This window comes from Myxine glutinosa, chromosome 9 (assembly GCF_964187855.1).
Source record: "Myxine glutinosa chromosome 9, kmMyxGlut1.1, whole genome shotgun sequence".
Classification (NCBI taxonomy): domain Eukaryota; kingdom Metazoa; phylum Chordata; class Myxini; order Myxiniformes; family Myxinidae; genus Myxine; species Myxine glutinosa.
This window is the reverse complement of record NC_136269.1, coordinates 992,816-1,013,018: the sequence shown is the minus strand read 5'-3', so window position 1 is coordinate 1,013,018 and position 20,203 is coordinate 992,816. Positions and strand designations below refer to the sequence as shown.

Sequence of the window (20,203 nt, the reverse complement as noted above, 5' to 3'; positions counted from 1 at the left end):
TTAATAAATTTGCAAAACTTTCTAAAATCCTGTTTTCTCTTTGTCATTATGGGGTATTGAGTGTAGATTGATGAGGGAAAAAATGAATTTAAACTATTTCAACATAAGACTGCAACAACAAAATGTGAAAAAAGTGAAGGGGGCTGAATACTTTCTGAATGCACTGTACATCCAAACCGAAAGGGCCAAATTACATGGCGACACCAATACGTACCTTCTCGGAAGAATCCATTTCTGCCTCAGTTGCAAAGATTGCAAGTGCTCTCTTCGCCAGGGATGCCAAAAATCGTTTGCCAACTGCTGCACACAGCGCCATTTTTTTGACTTTAGAGGAACACAAATCTACTCGTTGAAAGTTCCTAGGAGGTGGCAAAATGATTTGCGATTTCATTGTCAACAAGTGATTTGGGGTCAATGGCTCTGGCGACATGGGATCACTCAAGTTGTGATCAATGGACGACTGTTTACTATTGCAGCTGTTTCTGTAATCAATGTGTGCAGGCTTTCACCATCAAATTCATCATTTATCATCATGGGTTTCTCTCATCTCCTCTTCCTGTTCAGGCTGGAGTTCCCCAAGACAGTGTTCTGGGCGTTGTGCTTTTTCTGGGCTTCAGCGATGATCTTTCCAACTCTCTGTAAAATCCTCTCTATCTCATTGAAAATGATCCCACTCTCTGCTGCTCCATTCCTCATCCTTCAGATCGGCAGTCTGCAGCCTCCTCACTCTCTGCAGACCTGGACAAAATCACAGACTGGTCAAAAAAGTGGAACATGTCTTTCAATCCTGACAAATCTCACACTCTCACTATGTCTCTCCGAAAAGACCGACTAGACAACCCTCCCATCTACTTTCTGAATAATCCTCTCCAAGAAGTTCTGTCACTCAAGCTTTTGGGTCTCACTATCTGTCATGATCTTTCCTGGGAAAAACACATTTCCAAGCTGGCCTCCAAAGCTAGTCGCCGACTGGGCATCCTCCATCGTGCAAAGTCCTTCCCTGGCACACCTGAGCTCCTCACCACATACAAGGCTTTCATCCGCAGCTCAATGGAATACTGTTCTCCCCTATGGGCCGGTGCTCCTGCCTCACACCGAGTTCGTCTTCACGCTGTTGAAACCAAAGCTTTCAGAACCATTGGAATCCCCCGCGATGAAGCTATCTCTGAGGGCCTTTCACTCACTCACCGCAGGCAGGTGGTGGTCTTTCTGTCTTCTACCGACTCCTCTCTGGCCTTGCACCCCCAGCTCTCTCTGTGCTCTGTCCACGAGCCTCTCTCTTTCACGAGCCTCGATTATGTATACAAAAAAAAATAAAAAAAATGGGGGGATTTGTGGCACTTAGCTCTAATCGGCTCTTGAACCTCATCAGGAATTGTCCTGGGCCCTGCGACGCTGCGTCTTTGCGCGCGAAAATCACAGGCTGCACTCCGGTGGGCGAGCACTACACCTCGCCGTGCGATCCACTCACTCCTGGCTTCGTGTGTGAAGCGAACAGACCTTGGAGCGCAGCTCACTCTTCCAGCCGCGCTTGTCCTCACGATCTCGTTCACCAACACCAACACCAAAGCCAGATGATGCGAGCCAGCCACGAGAAAACGAAGGGGAGTGATGTTGGGACATGACCGTTCGTCGTCAAAGCCAGGATTTGAGAGGAAGAAGAAGAAGAGAGTGTAAATGAAGAGGAGAGAATGAAGCCAAGAGCGTAAAATGTCGGGACACGACCGTTCGTCGTCAAAGCCAGGACTTGAGAAGACGAAGAAGATGAGAGAGGAAAATATCATGGTGTCTCAAGGAATGTCCCACGCTCAAGAGGACCAAACTTTCGGCCAGAGCGCTCCTTTATAGTCAAGGCTCTGACGTCATCCTACGACGTCTCCACCAATCCCATAGTCCGTTTTTACCAGGCTTTTGCGCCAATCAATCCCAGACCAATCACTGCTCTTTGTGTGTGGCCCCACGGACCATTTCTGCATGTGTGCTCACCAGGTCAATGTTATCCATGGCAGTGATCAATTTCCTGTTTCTGGTTGGTTTTTATTTGGTGTCAAAAATGGCCGATTTCCTGGCTAGGTGTGTGTGCTGCATGTCATAAGGAACAGAGGAAACACAAGAATTCTGAGTATTGCGCTGCAATACATGTCCCCTACCAAAGTTCAAAGTGCCATAACTTTGTCAAAAATGATCAAAAATGCAAATTTATTCACGGTTGATGCTGGTTTTCAAGCTTGATCTGCGTTATGCTGAGACACATGTGTGTACAAAATTTTGTTGAAATCAGCCAATGTTTGGTGCAGTTATCGTACGGAAACCAAACTGTGACAGACGAACAGACGGATCTAATTAAATATGCAAATTTATGCACGGTTGATGCTGGTTTTCAAACTTGATCTGAGTTATGCTGAGACACATGTGTGTACAAAATTTTGTTGAAATCAGCCAATGTTTAGTGGAGTTATTGCACGAAACCAAAGTGTGACAGACGAACCTCATTAAATATGCAAATTTATGCACGGTTGAATGTGGGCGCGAATGATGTGAGACCGGGTTATCCTGACCGGGTTATCCTGACCAGGTTATCCACGGACCGTGGAAGCTAGGTTACTTCTGACGCGTACTGTGTATACTGCTAAGAGGGCAGAGTATCAGATACATATTTAAAGAAGTATTCACGCAGATTATACGCACAGAAGCATATGGTAAAGTGACACTCCAACCTCCCTCGATGTATTGATGATTTATTGGTAAACTATGTGAATTCAATGTATTCTTGCCTGATATGAAGAATTGTGTCAATGGAAACAAAATTCAGTGAAAACGTTTTTGACTTGATGCTTATTATAGGAAAGCATTTTAAAGAACAGTCCACGATTACAGCATATTGTACACAAGGAATATTAACAGCTTTGACTTACCGCACTCCAAATTATAGTCCGGAAAACTGTTGGGGAAATTACCAAGGGTTATTTGCCTACAGGTTCTGAATCGTTCCCAATCACTAATTACCTCAGGTCGCACTCGGGACTTCGATTTATACACATCGCAGACAGGTCAGCAGAAGCACGCAAAATACGTTGTTTTTCAAGATCAATGATCGATGTGTATATATATGTTGCTCGGCTTGGCTCCGCCCCTTCTGAAAGAGCGCGCTGTGTCGCGCTTTTGACGTTCGCGAGACGAGGCTGAGGGCGCGCGTTGCGGCTTGAGGCGAACTCTAGAATAAACAAAGTGCCATAACTTTGTCAAAAATTATCGAATATGCAAATTTATGCACGGTTGATGCTGGTTTTCAAACTTGATCTGAGGTATGCTGAGACACATGTGTGTCACACCTCGCCTCGTTGATAAGCCCGCAAGGTCGCTCCATGCAGCGGCCTGCACGTATTGCACTGTGTGAATTATATAAATTATTACCAACTCACGGTCTGAGGTACTGGCGATTCAAGAGATATCCATTTAAAAATATATATATTTTCGTTTAATTAACGATATCTGCCAAACCACGTGCCCTATCGCAAATTCCAAAATGACATTTTAGTAGACTGACATGCTGAACAGATTTGTGAAGTTTCCCCTCGATTGGATCAAAAATGAGGGAGGAGCTCGGTTTTAAAGCTTCATGCTTGAAAACGTCATAACTCTGAAACCATGTGATGCATGACGTCATGCTCGATGACTTTTCTGTTCGTCATGGGTATGCGATTCTGCGTGCAAAGATTGGCCTCGATCTGTTGAGCCGTTGCAGAGAAAAAGGGGTTTTCGTGTTTTCACGAAAAACAATATGGCGGCCGAACCACGTGACCTGTGACGTCATCATTACCATTATAATATTCTACAGACCGAATCCCTCATACGGTGAAAATTTGATCTCAATCGGTCAAATTATTGCAGAGAAATTGGTTTTTAAAGGAAATTAAAACTTAAAATGGCACTGAGTTAAGAATCATCAGAATTATCAGAATTCCAAAAGTTCAAAGTGCCATAACTTTGTCAAAAATGATCGAAACGTCGTGAAGTTCGAACTTGATCTGTAACTTATCATGAGGAAACCATGTGCCAAGTTTGAAATCATTAGCATTAAGCGTTTAGAAAAAAAGTCCGGAAAACTGTTCTTTGCGTGATGGACTGACGGACTGACGGACTGAAGGACTGATGGACTGACGGACGGAGGGATGGCATGCAAACCTATAGTCCCCTCCGGTGTACCCTGGGAGGGGACAAATAACAGAGGTCATTACATACAGTGGATTTACCATTAATCCCTAGCTAATTAACATATCCCACCCCTGGTGATGGGAATGAAGAACGCTCTTCCACGACATATGGTCTACCGGATCCCTACTTATGATACATTAGGGCTTCTTCTTCTTCATGACGGTCGGAGCACACTACCTATTCAATTCTACCTGGACTAAGGTATTGCCTACCCCCCACAAACGTAACAATATGTTAACTGTGAGATGAAACACACAAAATGTGGCAGAAAAGGTGTAAATGAATGGCTCCAGTATCTAACAGCATCAACCATACAAATGTTTACACTCAGACACGTCAATCAGCAATATTAAAGTTTCTGAGTTTGCAGCAAACAATCTTTCTTTCTCAAAATTGGACCTTGTTATGAACAGGTAGGATGTGTGTGTCAAAAATTGATATACGAGTTACCAATTACACGGACACACTCAGGTGTATATGTCTCCTAAACACCTTCATGGACAGCAGTAACAAGATACGGTCTTTGACCCACTCTCCTGGCCGAGGACACAAGTCTGAGATGGTGGTGACTCCAACGCCGATTTCAAAATGGCATCAGCTTCCTGTTCCTGACAAGGAGAAGTGCTGATAAATGTTGGAAGATCACGATTCGTTCAATCAGCCACAGTTAAAGTTCGTGATGGTATTTCTACCCAGGTCGTTTTGTTTTCTACCCATTTGTTTCACTGTAACCACTAATGCACAAATTGTGAAGAAGAGGAACACTGCGCAAATAAGATTAAGGGTCTCATACAGAAGCCGTTTTATTCATTGGCTCTGTGAAACTACAACATGAGAAACAAACAGCAAATTACTAACAAATCTCAACAATTGGAGTTCACACATTCGGCTTCAAGACGAACAATCAAATCATACAGCAGTTCGTCGTTCTGCATGAGAAAACAGCAATGGCGAAATACAAACCGTTTGCAAAGCAATTACTTCACAAAGCAGCAAATGCACATCAAATCCATTTATTACAGCTTAAGCAGCAAATTGATCTCGCGAGATATTGTCGGGGCGGTCACGGTTTTTCGAAGCTGTTCCACGATCTTCACGCACGCTCGAAGTTAAGTAATTGTCACATTTGTATTTTTGTCGAAACTGTATTTATCTTACGTGTGTGTACCTTTTGCGTGTCCCTCGTTAGATTTATCGGTGTTAATCTTTCATACCTGTAAAAAATAGTCGATTATTTCGTGCCATGTGGCCTAGTTGTTGAAGCTTCCGACGACTCTTCTGTAATCTCTGACACACTATCAACTGCTCTCCCTACTTCCCCCTCTCATCCTTCATCTTACCCTACTCCTCCCCTCCCCTGTCCTGCACACGATGCTCCCCCTTTCTCTCTTCATTAACGGTATTGACCTCAAACATCCGGGGCCTTCGCTCAAACCTGACTGATCTCTCCATACAGGTTGCTTCTGACAATCCAGACTTGATCTGCTTAACAGAGACTTTCCTCCTTCAAGATGTCTCTGATTCCTTAATATCTCTTCCTGGTTACTCCCTCCTCTGGTATGATAGACCTGAGCCTCGTCCTGGTGGTGGGGTGGCTATCTTGATCAAAAACTCTCTTCCTCACTCTCCTTGCACTGCCCTCTCTCCTCCTCACCCCCAGGAGTACCTCTGGCTACGGCTTCCTCTCCGCTCCCACCTTTTGTTCATATGTGTTCTGTACCGTCCTCCAAACAGTGATGACTCCATTTACATTTCACTGTCTGACAACATGGACCAACTTCTATCCACTCATCCCAACTCTCTCTTCCTCATATGTGGTGACTTCAACTGTCATCATACCACCTGGTTGGGTGTCGGTTCCTCTCTCACCAGTCATGGCACCTCAGCAAAGGACTTCTGTGACTCACTGGGATTGACACAATCTGTCAATTTCCCGACCCGGATCTCAGCCAATGGAGTATCCTCTCTTCTAGACTTGGTTATGACAAACTTCCCTGCTAATGTCTGCTGCTCTTCTTCTGCTCCAATCGGTTCTTCTGATCATGTGCTTGTCAAAGTGGACATCTCTCTGGCCATTCTCAGAGAGCCTCCTCAGCGTCGACGAGTCTGGCATTTCACTCAGGCCGACTGGAACGGTCTTCAAGCAGCCATCAATCGTCTGGATTGGTCTCCCATCTCCACTGCCTCTGACATCAATTCTTCCTGGGAAATCTTCCAAAGCAAACTGCTCTCTCTCCTGCACAGATTTATCCCATCTCGTCTTCAGTTGTCTTACCCTTCCTCCCGTCCATGGTACACTGAATCTTGTGGTGAGGCAGTTGCCCTGAAACAACTTGCCTTTGCCTCTTGGAAGGCTAATCCAATTGAAGGCAATCTCAGTTCCTTCCACCAAGCTCGGAACAAGTGTGTGTCTACCCTCAGGAGTGCCAGGAAGCACAACCTCTCCTCGCTCAAGATTTAACTCTCAAACCTGTCTCCTTCCTCGAAATCCTGGTGGCGTCTGGTCAAATCCGTTTCTGGTGTTTGTTCCCCCTCCATCCCCTCCCTTACCTCAAATGGCCACACACTTGACATCGCACATGACCAAGCCGAATGCCTTAACTCTGTGATTGCCTCAAAATCTTTAGTCCCAAACCCATCTCTCTCTGTTCCCACCTTTCCCAGTCGAACCCAACTGCTCCTGGACTCTGTGTCCTTCTCTCCTGACAAGGTGGAGGAATTTTTGTCTAACCTCGACTCTGATTCTGCAACTGGACCAGACGGCATCAGCCCACGGGTCCTAAAATCCTGCTCTGCCGCTCTATCTCACCCTCTCTCTGTTCTTTTCACCCTATCTTTTGCTCAAGGTCATCTGCCAGCATCCTGGAAATCAGCAAACATTACCGCTTACACAAAAAAGGTGCAAAAACAGATCCTTGCAACTACAGACCAATCAGCCTGCTCCCAATTATCAGCAAAGTCATGGAATCGATCATTGCTTCGGATATGAAATCTTTCCTCTTCTCCAATGGCTTGATCTCTGATCATCAATTTGGTTTCAGACCAGGTCACTCTACTCTGGACATGCTGCTTCTGCTTTCTCAACAATGGATGGAGGTCCTCAATGCCAAACAGGAATTTCAGAGCTGTCTCCCTTGACATATCACATGCCTTCGATACGGTCTGACACCCAGCTCTGCTTACCAAACTCTCCTCCTATGGTGTCCATGGAAATCTCCATGCATGGCTTGCGGACTTCCTCTCTCGTCGTAGTCAACGTGTGGCCCTGAATGGATTTCTCTCATCTCCCCTTCCTGTTCAGGCTGGGGTTCCCCAAGGCAGTGTGCTGGGCCCTGTGCTTTTTCTGGTCTTTATCAATGATCTCTCCGACTCTCTGGAAAATCCTCTCTATCTCTTTGCTGATGACTCCACTCTCTGCCGCTCCATTCCTCTTCCCTCAGATCGGCAGTCTGCAGCCTCCTCACTCTCTGAAGACCTGGACAAAATCACAGACTGGTCAAACAAGTGGAACATGTCTTTCAATCCTGACAAATCTCACACTCTTACTATGTCTCTGCGAAAAGCTCGACTGGACAACCCTCCCATCTACTTTCTCAACAATCCTCTCCAAGAAGTTCTGTTGCTCAAGCTTTTGGGTCTCTCTATCTGCCATGATCTTTCTTGGGAAAACCACATTTCCAAGCTGGCCTCCAAAGCCAGTCGCCGACTGGGCATCCTCCGTCGTGCAAAGTCCTTCCTTGGCACACCTGAGCTCCTCACCACATACAAGGCTTTCATTCGCAGCTCAATGGAATACTGTTCTCCCCTATGGGCCGGAGCTCCTGCCTCACACCTAGCTCGGCTTCACGCTGTTGAAACCAAAGCTTTCAGAATCATTGGAATCCCCCGCGATGAAGCTATCTCTGAGGGCCTTTCACTCACTCGCCGCAGGCAGGTAGGTGGTCTTTCTGTCTTCTACCGACTCCTCTCTGGCCTTGCTCCCCCAGCTCTCTCTGTGCTCTGTCCCCCAAATATTCCTACAGGTCGCACAAGATCTGCCAGCAACCCTCTATTGGTTGAACTGCCGAAATCTTGGCTCTCTGCTCACCTTCACTCTTTCAATCCTCTTTGCTCCCGCCTCTGGAACAAACTCCCACACTCCCTTCAATCCCACTCCTCCCTCCAGGTCTTTAAAACAGCTGTTCACGACCATCTCTTATCTTCCCCCATCCAAAACCTTGATCTTTTCTACCCCCACTAATTCACCCCAGATCCACCTTGTTTGAAATTCCAACTTCTTTCCTGGAAGTCCTGGCAGTGTCCATATGTTTTATACCTCTCCCACCCCTCCCTTCCCATGCCTCCCCCCCCAAAGCCCTCTCCCTCCCACAGGTCTCTCGATGTCTCCATGTCTCTCGGTCCCTGCTCTCAAATGTTGTGTGTGTCCTTCCCCCTCTCTCCCCATCTTGTCTACCGCTCCCGATGTTATTTGTTTTTTGTGTCGGTTTGTCTTTTTGTGTGATTAATGTTCGCTCTTTCACGAGCCTCGATCTTGTATACAAAAAAATATATAAAAAAATAAAAATTATGTATCAAAGAATCAAAATGAAATTACATACATAATCTTTCTCAGTGTTTGACCTCTCCACACTGTTTTCATCTTTTCTTCATTTTGGCGCACTCCAGGCTCCAGGCTCCAAGCCCTAAGCCCCAGGCTCCAGCCACCAAGACCCAAGCTCCAAGCTCCAGGCCCCAAGCTCCATGCCCCCAGTCCCAGACTCTGGGCCCCAAGCTCCATGCCCCAGGCTCAAGGCCCCAGGCCCCAAGCTCCAAGCCCAGCATCCAAGCTCCAGCCTCCAAGCTCCAGCCTCCAAGCTCCAAGCCCCAAGCCCCAGTCTCCAAGCTCCAGGCCCCAAGCTCCATGCCCCAAGCCCCAGGCTCAAGGCCCAGGCTCCAAGCTCCAGCCTCCAAGCTCCAGCCTCCAAGCCCCAAGCTCCAAGCTCCGGCTCCAAGCACAAAGCTCCAGGCCCCAAGCTCCAGGCCCCAGGCTCCAGCCTCCAAGCACCAGGCCCCAGCCTCCAGGACCCAGCCTCCAAGCACCAAGCCCCAAGCTCCAGGCCCCAGGCTCCAAGCCCTAAGCCCCAGGCTCCAGCCTCCAAGCACCAAGCCCCAAGCCCCAGGATCCAGGCTCCAAGCCCCAGCCTCCAATCACCAAGCCCCAAGCTCCAGGCTCAAGGCCCCAATCCCCAGACTCCAGGCCCCAACTCCATGCCCCAGGCTCAAGGCTCCAAGCCCCAGGTTCCAGGCTCCAAGCTCCATGCCCCAAGCTCCAGGCTCCAGGCTCCAAGCTCCAAGCTCCAAGCTCGCCTCAACATGAACCACAACATGAAACCTCGAAAGACTTCTGTAGTTAGTAGATGGAAATAAGTAGAAAGCCTTATGCTCAAGGTTATAAAACCGAGATGCAAATTGCTGTTACGAAAAGCATGATGTGAACCACCACTAAAAACTACTCCCACAGCAGCTACACCGCCACAACCACCAGAACGGCAAAACCCACCAAAAAATTACAATGTAGACGGCAGCCATTACACTCACATTTTCACGAACAAATTTGCAAAGAAAGTTTCTGGATCTGAATCCATGTGTCGCCACCGTCTGATGCCCAAATGCAAGGTAATCGTTGTTCAAGAGAAATCTCACTTTGTTTAAGTTCTTTTTTCTTTTTTAATTACATGAAAATGGCCTTTCCTTTACAGACCAGTTTGGTCCTCATTGTTCGACTGTATAATGTGCATTTTACTACGTCTGGTAAAGATTGTTTATCCGTCGCTCTGGCCAATGTCGTCATGAGTGTGTCATGTGGAATGTTTGTGTGTTAAGTGGACAAATCATAACCACACAGACATTTACCTTTACCTCTGTTATTAACATGCGCTCGCGCAGCAAAAACGTGGTTAAGCGATCGGTGGCGTACATACTGCGTGTACATACTGTTACGGATTCGTCACTTCCGTATTTGTGGTTGTCATCCACTTGAAGCATTTTTAGTTTCATGTACTATTATTGTTACAGTTTCGGTGTGAAATGGAGATAACTGTTTTAAAAGGTAAAATTAGTGTTTCAAAAGAAAAACGAAATGGATCGGGAGAAACCGGAAGAGGAAGAAGAGGAGGCTGGAGCGGATCGAGTGAGATCGGGAAAAGAAGGCCTATCTGCTTTGAGGTGTCGAGCGGACGCTGTTGGACAGTGAGTTATTGAGTTAAAAAACTGGTGGTACCATCATCGGAATTATATGGTGTTTGCTGTACAATTGAGGTTTTCTTGTACTTGCACAAGGTGTTATTATTGTGCGATTTTAATACAATACTTGGATTTTGTATCGCTTGATTGGTGTGGTTTCACCATTGTTCATTGGCACACATAATAGCACATCTTTCTGCCGTGACTCCTTTCGGGGCTCGGAGGTACACCGTGACCGGGGTTTGGGGAGGAGCACGTAACAGAAATTGGGGTCTCGTCTGGGATAGAATTCCCTAACATTCCCAAAATTCCCAAATTTGGAATTTTCTTACATTCCCAAATTTGTATTTCTAAAAATTTGAAATTTTTGTGTGAAGGTTAACAGGTGCTAACTAATAGTCACCATGGTGATTGAAGTAGAAAAGTTTGCGACGTCCCCTAATGAGGCACAGTTCCAGGCGTTAAAAAGATCGGAACTCATGATATTGGCCAAATATTGTAACTTGGAGGTCCGAGTTAGTATGAAGAAAGCAGAGATTCAGACATTGGTGGTAGAATCTCTAGTGGGACAAGGAACATGGGAAGAGGTAGCCTTGGATTGGTTACCAGAGGAAAAAGGAAATATGGAGCTCTGGAAAATGGAGATGCAACTGCAGAGCCAGGAAAGGTTAAAAGAGTTGGAATGGAAAGCAGAAAAGGAAAGAGCAGAGGAAAGGAGTGCCTAAAAGGAAAGAGCAGAACAGGAACTCGAACTCGAGGAGAGAAGAGCAGAGGAAAGAGCAGAGGAAAGGAGAGCCGAAAGGGAGTTAAAGGAATGGGACATGGAGTATCAGAGGGAACTTAAATTCAAAGAGCTTGAATTACTGGGTGAACGGAGAGAAGTAGTATCCATGCCGGCTAGTTCGACAACCAGTCAGAACTCTTGGGATGTTGGGAGGCATGTGAGGCTGGTTCCACCCTTTAATGAAAAGGAGGTAGCCAAGTTATTTGTACACTTTGAGAAGGTGGCTCAAATGTTGAAATGGCCTGTGGGGTCATGGACTATGTTAGTACAAAGTGTTCTGGTGGGTAAAGCTCAAGATATCTATTCGGCTTTACTGATTGACCAATGTGCAGATTATGAGATAGTGAAGAAAGCCATTCTCAAAGCCTATGAATTGGTCCCTGAAGCTTACCGAAAAAAATTAGGAATTCCAGGAAGAGGGAGAGGGAGACCCATGTGGAGTTTGCCAGAATGAAGGAAACTATGTTTGATAGGTGGTGTGACTCGAAGGAGATTGGGAAAGACTTCAACTGTTTACGACAATTGATCTTGGTGGACGAATTCAAACAGTGTGTCCACGTGGACATTAAAGTGCATCTGGATGAAAAAAAGGTACCGGAGTTGTATGAGGCAGCAACAGTGGCAGATGACTATGCCTTGACACACCGGATGGGGTTCCACAAACCTAACTTCCCACCTAGAGTTAGCCTGGGGAGTTACGGTAAATCAGGACCGGAGAACAAATTTTCATGGAGGCGGCCTAGAGAGGCCTATGGGGACAAATCTGATACCGCGACTTTTAGGGATCAGAAGACTGCAGTTCCAAGGCATACCTATCTTCCGGGGGGCCCGAGGCAGACCACGCGTTTTTCATCCGGGCCAACTTGCGCTTTTTGCAAGAAACCTGGGCATTTGATGTCCCAATGTTACGCCCTGCAAAGGAAAAATCAGGCTCGGTCAGGCTAGTGCAACTCCGAATGCGTTGGCCAATGCGAGAAATCATCCTTGGAGGACAGTGTCTTGTGGGGGTTCCCGTGCCAAAGTTACGGCATCACAGAACGACCTTGTCCAAGAGGGTTACAAACCTTTTATTTCCGAGGGGTTTGTGTCACTGGATGGGGACTTAACTAACCAGAGACCTGTTAGGGTATTGAGGGACACAGGAGCACATCAATCTTTGATGCTTGAGGGCATTTTGCCATTGTCGGAGAAGACGGCAACGGGTGTTAGTGTTCTCTTACAGGGGGTTGGTGGCTATGTTAAAGCTCCTCTTCAAGTCATCCATTTTAAGTCTGAGTTGGTGTCAGGACCGGTCACTATGGGGTTACAAGCCACTCTTCCTATAGAGGGAATCTCTTTTATTATCTGGAATGATTTGGCCGGTGGTCGAGTTTCTGGTAATCCGATGTTGGTTGAAAAGCCCAGTATGGAAAATAACACAGCACAGTTGGAGCAGGAGATTCCTGGTATCTTTCCATCCTGTACAGTGACTCGTGCTATGGGTAGGAAGTGCTCTGAAGAGAAGGAGAAGGAAGGTGATGTGGATTTGGGTTCCATAGAGATATTGGAGGAAATGTCGGGAAGACATAATAGGAAAGGGAGTGACATCAAGGAACTGAAGGAAAAGGTGGCATCTGGACCAAAAGAGGAAATGGAGTGTCCGTCGGAGACATCTGGGAACGAGGTTGAACAAACGGTGCTGGTCCGAAAGAGACTTGTTGAAGAACAACACAGAGATTCGGAGCTCCGGAGTTTGATTGATAAAGCCGTTACAGAGGAAGAGGCTCTGAAGATACCTGTTGGTTACTTCATGAAAGGGGAAATACTCATGAGAAAATGGAGACCACCAGAGGTGCCAGCAAATGATGAGTGGAAAGTTCATTACCAAATTATGGTGCCACCGCCGTACCGGAAGGAGATATTGAGTTTGGCACATGAGACACCTTTTGCCGGGCACCTTGGAGTGAACAAGACATGTGACAGAATTTTGGTGCATTTTTTCTGTCCAGGATTGCGACGTGATGTGGCGGAGTTCTGTAAATCTTGCCATTCTTGCCAGCTGGTGGGAAAACCTAATCAGAAAGTCCCCTCTGCACCTTTAAAACCAATTCCAGCTTTTAAAGAGCCATTCAGCTGTGTCATTATTGACTGTGTAGGCCCTTTACCTAAAACTATGGCTGGACATCAGTATTTGCTGACCATCATGTGCACTTCCACGAGGTTCCCAGAAACGGTGCCTCTTAGAAAAATTACTGCGGCAGTTATTGCGAAGGCCTTGATTAAATTTTTCACTTTGGTTGGCCTACCTGAGGTCATCCAGTCTGATCAGGGTCCAATTTCATGTCAATGCTTTTTCAGCAAGTGGTACACCTGTTGGGAGTGGAGCAAGTAAGATCAAGTACTTACCATCCCGAGAGCCAAAGGACCTTGGAAAGGTTTCACCAGACATTGAAGAATATGATCAGAACGTATTGTTTTGAATGTGACAAGGATTGGGATGAGGGAATACCCTTATTGTTGTTTGCTACGAGGGAATCTGTTTAGGAGTCATTGGGATTCAGTCCTTTTGAACTTGTATTTGGACACTCAGTGTGAGGACCATTGAAATTGGTGAAAGAACAGTGGCTACAGGAGGAGTCACAGTCAACAGTGGTGGAGTATGTGTCAACGGTTAGGCACAGATTGGCAAAGGCTTGTGTAGTTGCGAGAAGAAACTTGAAAGTGACACAGGATAAAATGAAAGTGAGACATGACAAGAAATCTCAGATAAGAAATTTCAGTCCTGAGGACCGAGTGTTAGTGTTGCTTCCTCTTCCAGGTCAGCCACTACAGGCTAGGTATTTTGGTCCCTATGCAATCGAAAGGAGGGTTAATGAAACAGATTACGTGGTGACAACTCCCGACCGACGGAAAAAGCGGCAGCTGTGTCATGTCAACCGACTGAAGAAATATTATGAGAGGAAGCCTGTGGAAAAAATGGTTCCTGTCTCACCTGTCGTGCCTGTAATCGGGGTGCAAGAGAATACAGAGGTTGAGGCCAGTGTGAGGTTTGATAACATTAATGACCAGGCTTGTCCCAGATTGACGAACACGGAAGTGTTGAGTAATTTCGATGAGAAATTAGGTCATTTGACGAGGGACAACAAGGACAACTATCCAGCCTAATTTTTGAGTTTGCACATTTGTTCACAGATGTACCTGGTCGTACTGACTTGGTATATCATGATATTGAGGTGGGGGAAGCCACTCCTGTGAAACAACACCCCTATCGGATGAACCATGTGAAGATGGAGTATCTTCGGAAGGAGGTTCAGTATATGTTGGAGAATGACATCATCGAACCAAGCAGCAGTGAATGGAGCTCACCATGTGTGTTGGTTCCAAAACCCGATGGCAGTTTTCGCTGTTGTACGGATTTAAAACGGGTTAATGCAGTGACCAAGACCGACTCATATCCCATCCAGAGGATTGATGACTGCATTGATAGAATAGGCCCAGCTAAATTTGTAACTAAATTTGACTTGCTGAAAGGGTATTGGCAGATTCCTCTTACTGATAGAGCCAAGGAAATCTCGGCTTTAGTCACACCAAATGGGTTGTATCAGTACAAGGTTCTTCCCTTTGGATTAAAAAACGGGCCTGCTACATTTCAATGGCTGATTAATAAGCGTATTGCAGGCCTTGAGGGGGTGGAGGCTTATCTGGATGATATCATCATCCACACCATGACCATGGAAGTGTTACGTGCTCCTCCCCAACGCCCTGGTCACGGTGTACCTCCGAGCCCCGAGAGGAGTCACGGCAGAAAAATGTGTTATTCTGTATGTCCAAGATCAATGGGGGAGCCACACCAATTGTTACAAACAAACAAATATTGTATTAAGATCACACAAGAATAACAGTACAAAAGCAATAGTAATCAATAAATTGTACAACAAATAGTAAATCATTCCGATGATGGTACCATCAGTTTCGTAACATACAACTCACTGTGCTCTAAGTGAGTGAACCAAGAACATTCCCTATGTCTCTTATTCTCGGCTTCAAGCCAAAGTTGTTCGCTCCAGCGATCGTCAGATCGATGTCCAATCGAGACCAGAATCCCGTTGGGTTGGCAGTTACAGTGCTACTGCCAAAGCTATGCAAAGGCACCCTCCAGGCAACTGGGAAATCCAAAGGCGCCCTCCAGGCGACTGGGAAATCCAAAGGCGCCCTCCAGGCGACTGGGAAATCACACCCTCGGGTATGGACGTTCCGCGGCTCACAGTCGGCGAACCTCAGATTTACCTTCAAAATCCGCGTTGCACACACACACACCAGATACGTCTGAATGCGGTGAAGACGGCTGATGTGAAGCAAAGAAAAACCTTCGCGACACGCAAAGGCTGAAGCGAAGCAAAGAAACCTTGCTCGACGCACAAAGCGCGCAAGTCCAAATGGCCGATGGCCCGTTCTCGAGACGTAACGGCCCGACGATGATTCTCTCCGGAATCGATCGCAAAACCTGACACGCAGGTTGATCTGTCACAGCGATAACAACTCTGTCGCAGGAATCCCCCTCCTGGGAAACCCAAAGTTCACTCGTGACTCTTGCTCGCCAACGTTCGCTGCAGACCGCAAAGCAACTATGCTTCTTGTCCGACTTCACTCGCTCCGCCTTCTTTCTTCTCCTCTTCCTCCTCGTCGTCGTCTGGGTCCCGATCCGGTTTCCGGTTTCTTTTAACTCTAACTTTTTCACCTTTTGAAAACGATTCATAAACAATAAACCTTTTGAAAACAATAATAGTACATGGAATCAAAAATGTTTACAGTGGATGACAACCACCACAAAGGAAGTGACGAATCCATAACAGAAGATTATATAAAACAAATTCATGCATTTTTCAAGAAACTGACCGAGGAATGGTTGACCATCAACTTATCTAAGAGTGAGTTTGTAAAAGCACAGGTGGTGTTCCTAGGCCATGTAGTAGGTCAGGATCAGGTGCAACCCGTGACCTGATAGAAGATAGAAGAGGGAAGCCAAGATAGAAGCCATTGATCGCTTCCAAGTTCCAAAAGGGAAGAAGGAACTTATGAGATTCTTGGGTATGGCTGGTTGGTACCAGTGGTTCTGCAGGAGTTTTTCTGATGTGGTCACCCCTTTAACGAATTTGCTGAGGAAAGAGACCAAGTTTGTTTGGGATGACAAATGCCAGGCTGCCTTTGCCCACGTCAAAGCGATATTAATGAGCTCTCCTGTCCTAGCAGCGCCGGATTTTCAAGAACCTTTCAAGTTGGCCATTGATGCAAGTGGTGTGTGGGCTGGGGCAGTTCTTTACAGGAAGATGATGATGGCGTGGATCACCCGGTGTGCTACTATTCGAAAAAGTTTAACAAACATCAGGCAAATTATGCCACTGTGGAAAAAGTGACCCTTGATCTACTGCTCGCGCTTCAGCATTATGAGGTGTATCTGGGAACTACTACCTTTCCTGTAAAAGTCTTCACTGATCACAACCCCTTAACCTTCATTCAAAAAATGAAAAATAAAAATCAGAGGTTGATGAGATGGAGTTTGTCTTTGCAGGAGTTCAACTTGGAAATTGAGCATGTATATGGCAGGGACAATGTCGTTGCCGATGCTTTATCCAGAGTGAACTAACTTTGAAAATTCCTGTAGGTTGTTTGGAAGTTTTGTTTCTTTCTTCTGGGGAATATTAGTTATTGTAGCTCACCTGAGTTGATCAGCCATAGGTTGATTGGTAGTTTTGGGTGTGAGTTTTACTTTTGTTTGTTAAAGTGGGTTTCTGCATGAAAAGAAAGTTTTCATTATGTTCAAACTTTCTTTCTTGAGGGTGGGGAGTGTAACGGATTCGTCACTTCCGTCTTTGTGGTTGTCATCCACTTGAAGCATTTTTAGTTTCATGTGCTATTATTGTTACAGTTTCGGTGTGAAATGGAGATAACTGTTTTCAAAGGTAAAATTAGTGTTTCAAAAGAAAAACGAAATGGATCGGTAGAAACCGGAAGAGGAAGAAGAGGAGGCTGAAGCGGCTCGAGTCATATCAGGAAAAGAAGGCCTATCTGCTTCGAGGTGTCGAGCGGACGCTGTTGGACATTGGTCACAAACGAATATTGGTTTCCCCGGGAAAGGGATTCCTGTGACAGTGTCATTATTGCTGTGGCAAATAAACATGCGAGACGGGTTTTGCTGTTGGTTCCGAAAGTGAATCATTGCTGGAGAGCAGGTACGCCTCCATTACGGGCCCATCCGCCATTTCACCTCGCACCAGCCATTTCACCTCGCACCAGCCGTTAGCCTGGTTCTCGTGTGTGTCGTGGATTTCACTTGGGAATTCGCGGTTCTCCGCTTGGGAGCCGCTGATCGTTCATGTCAGCGTCATTGGCTGGTGAACCGAAGGTGTGAATTCCCAATCGCCTTTTGGGTGAACTTTTACCTGACCGATGTCAGCCCGACCTCTTACCCAGCGGCTCTTCTGCAGCGTCGACTGTCAGCCGTCCTGGGATCAGGTCTCAGTACGACCTTATTTCTTGTGATCACCGGAGCGTGGATCGACTTTGGCCTGGTGTCGTGACAGTGACTTTGGGGGTGTTACAGTTCGCTCACGTGGAGTACCGTGAGTTAGTGAGTTAAGAAACTGGTGGTACCATCATCGGAATTATATGGTGTTTGCTGTGCAATTGAGGTTTTCTTGTACTTGCGCAAGTTGTTATTATTGTGCGATTTTAATACAATATTTGGGTTTTGTATCGATTGATTGGTGTGGTTTCACCATTGGTCATTGGCACACATAATAGCACATCTTTCTGCCGTGACTCCTTTCGGGGCTCGGAGGTACACCGTGACCGGGGTTTGGGGAGGAGCACGTAACAGTACAAAGAACGTGTATGTACGGCGTGTATGTACAAATAACGTGTACGTACAAAGAACGTGTACGCATGGTGTGTACGTACAAAGAACGTGTACGTACGGCATGTACATACAAAGAACGTGTACGTACAGCATGTACGTACAAAGAACATGTACATACGTCGTGTACGTACAAACGTGTACGTATGGCGTGTACGTACAAAGAACGTGTACGTACGGCGTTTACATACAAAGAACGTGTACGTACGGCGTGTACGTACAAAGAACATGTACGTACGGCGTGTACGTACAAACGTGTACGTACGGCGTGTACGTACAAACGTGTACGTATGGCGTGTACGTACAAAGAACGTGTGTGTACGGCGTGTATGTACAAAGAACGTATACGTACGGCGTGTACGTACAAATAACGTGTACGTACGGCATGTATGTACAAAAACGTGTACGTACGACGTGTATGTACAAAGAACGTGTACGTACGGCATGTACCTACAAAGAACGTGTACGTACGGCGTGTACGTCCAAATAACTTGTACGTACGGCATGTCTGCATTTTAAAACTTCATTTTCTCGGCAACCCTTGGTGCGATTGACACAAAATGTTACCAAAGCAGCGCATCTGCCTGTGTATTTTTTTATTCATAGTTATGACGTCATTGTCACGTGGTACGAGCGCCATCTTGAAAAAACCCGAAAAACTTTGCACCTAAATATCTCCGAAAGTGCTGCATATAAAAATTGAGACATGGCTCATTGTAAAGAACGCTCCATGGTGAATCATATATATTAATGATGATGTAATAGGTTCCTTCATTATGACGTCATAAGTCAACAAGCACAAAACTTCATCCGATCAAGATGAAATTTATTGAGCGTCATCTGAGGATAAATTGGTTGGGGGGGGGGGGGGGGGGGGATATGATGACGTCTTCGGTCACGTGGTTCGGCCGCCATATTTGTTTTTAACACAAAACCCTTCTATAACAACTAAACGGACGTCCTGTTGAGGGTCTGCAATGGCCGATTCTCTTTGTTGTTTCTATACTTTGCCACATGGCGATACCAATTTATAAAGGGACCTTTTCTAACTTTAGTTACCGGTTTTAATTGATTTTGTTACTTTGCACTTAATCACAATTGTCTAACAATTGTGAATGAACATTTAACAAGGCCATAGAGAGCCTGGTCCTAAGACGCGGCTAAACACAGGACATTCATAGCCCACCTGGATCCACCCTGCGTGCAGAGGTAGTGAAACCAGGAATCAGGTGTGAGTGGAGAAGGGTCAGGGAAACCAAGGTGTCGTCGCTTTCTGAGACCGAGGTGTATTTAGAGATAGTCAACCTGTGTGAGGTGATGACGCGTTAGGCTTGAACTTCGGTCGTCTACTGTACCTGGTGTTGTTGACAACTTCACCTTCTGCTATATCACGGCTGCCGCACCTACCCAGCACATGGCGACACGACGACAATGGTATTCACGAAATGATGCAACAAACACGATCCGGTAAACCGAATAAAGAGGCACGTGTCCCCTCCCTCGGGATCAAGCGAAGGAAGGAAGTCGGGGCGTAGACCCGCAGACCTTCAGACTGCCTGGTCTGTTTGAACGACTTTGTGAAACACAAGGACGGTCTTCATGAACATTTCTCGCTCCATGATTTATACACTTTCCATTACATGTCGTAAAGCGTCCGTTTTTTAAATGTTTTAGTTTTGCTGCGACATTATGAAGTTTATCACTATTAGACTTTATTAGATCGTTTGTACAAATTTCCCCTGTGTTTGTGTGTGTGTGTGTGTGTATGTGTTGTGTGTGTGTGTGTGTGTGTGTGTGTGTATTGTGATTGTGTGTGTGTGTGTGTGTGTGTGTGTGTGTGTGTGTGTGTGTGTGTGTGTGTGTGCGTGTGTGTGTGTGTGGTGTGTATTGTGATTCTGTGTGTGTATTGTGTGTGTGTGTGTGTGTGTATTGTGATTGTGTGTGTGTGTGTGTGTGTGTGTGTGTGTGTGTGTGTGTGTGTGTGTGTGTGTGTGTGTGTGTGTGTGTGTGTGTGTATACGTGTACGTAATATATTCGATATTCGCAACTCATATAAAGTGTTGGAGATTTTGGTCGTTTCAAAACGGATC

At 46.1% G+C, this 20,203-nt stretch overlaps 1 long non-coding RNA gene across 1 annotated transcript; it reads right to left on the bottom strand.

The window, feature by feature from the left end:
- Positions 1–220: 220 nt before the first annotated feature.
- LOC144893534 (uncharacterized) lies at positions 221–19,444 on the bottom strand. The gene is made up of 3 exons (XR_013624435.1): positions 19,300–19,444; positions 4,708–4,823; positions 221–359 (listed from the first exon to the last, which is right to left on the bottom strand). It is a non-coding gene; the product is annotated as an uncharacterized LOC144893534 (long non-coding RNA).
- Positions 19,445–20,203: the final 759 nt, after the last annotated feature.